The 1,462-nt window shown below is 50.9% G+C and overlaps 1 pseudogene; it reads right to left on the reverse strand.

Annotated features, from left to right (window-relative positions):
* Positions 1-220: 220 nt before the first annotated feature.
* LOC134390158 (CUE domain-containing protein 2-like) lies at positions 221-1,161 on the reverse strand (annotated as a pseudogene).
* Positions 1,162-1,462: the final 301 nt, after the last annotated feature.

The raw sequence follows: 1,462 nt of genomic DNA on the forward strand, positions 1-1,462 counted from the left end.
ATATTTTGGTGGTTAGTTTAATTTTTTTTTCCCTTGGGCCACCTTTACTGCGCCCATGGAGGTGGCTCTGAGAGTAGGTTAACACTATGAAGCAAGAAAGTAGAGAAAGGGGATAGAGATGGGGGACAGGAGTCAGAGAGGCCCCTGTGTGGGGGTGTAGTGCTCCTCCATTCCTCTGGGATCTGAGCCTAGAAGGCTTGGGCAGAGTCTGACAAGTGCCTCAGTGGAAGCAGTCCTTTCTGGCGGGTGTGAGGTTGACATATGTGGCCTTGTCTGCTCTGCCTCAGGGTTCTGCACATCTCTGGATCACTCCCCTCTGCTGCTCACTACTTGTTGTCAATGTATTGGCTCTGCTTCTTGGGGGCCTCCTTCAGAGCCATGGGCCAGTGAGTCTTCCCATCCTCTGCGCTATCCACTATCATGTACTTCTGCAGGATGAAGGACTTCAGGTCATCTTTTTGGGGACCTCTGAGATGCCTGGACAGATCCTGATTGGGGCCATCCCAGGCTGGAGGACCCTCTTCTTTCCCCTCTACCAGCAACTCCACAGCTTCTTCTACGTCCCCCTGAGCCTTGGCCAGCACCCACTGGGCCTGCTCCACTGAACAGGTAGGGAACACCTCCAGGAGTACATCCACCCCTGGCAGCAGCTCCTCCTCAGCGCCGACTGCCTCATTTTGGGTTGTCTGCAGCATCAGCAGTAGAAGAACTGTTTTTTTCTTTGAACTTTTCAGGCTGCTGCAGGGGCTCTGGGGAGATGGGCACCTGACCTTGGGCACCAGAGCTCTGCAATTGCAGATTCTCCTTGTTCCAGGCATCATTCAGCTGCCCTGAGAACTCCTGCATCATGTCCCCTATTATGCCTCTGGGGATATGGGGAAAGCAAGGCACATAGGCCTCCATCATTTCAGTGAAGGCCTCCATGTTGGAGTTCTCCCGTGATAGGCCTGAGGGGCCCAGGTCCTCCAATACGCCAAGCACATAGGAGATGACCTCATCCAAGGCACTGAGGCCGGCCTCGGGGAGGTGTGTCTGGACAAAGCCAAGGAGGGCTGCACTGATGACCCTCTCTAGCTCCAGGCTCTGCACTCTCCTGCTTGATCCTCTCCAGCTCCACACTCTCCGCTCTCCTGCTCGATCTGTGATCCTCTCCAGCTCCATGCTCTCTCCTCTTCTGCTCCGTTGGGCGCCACCAGTGATTTGTCCCACACAGTGCAGCTCTCATCCCCAGTCCCTAGTTTAATTTTTATCATGCATGCCTTTTTTTCTAACAAAGCTTAATGTTAATTAGTATTTATATCCTCTTCCTGAGTGAGGGAAGAATTTAGTGCACTTCAACCTACCTCCAAACTCTACTCCTATACTAAGTCTGATATTGGCATTTGTTTTAGTTTCTCTTTAAACATGCAAAAATTAATACTATTAATTGACTATTAATGATCAATACATTTTTATATTTAGA

This window comes from Cynocephalus volans, chromosome 11, assembly GCF_027409185.1.
Source record: "Cynocephalus volans isolate mCynVol1 chromosome 11, mCynVol1.pri, whole genome shotgun sequence".
Lineage (NCBI taxonomy): Eukaryota > Metazoa > Chordata > Mammalia > Dermoptera > Cynocephalidae > Cynocephalus > Cynocephalus volans.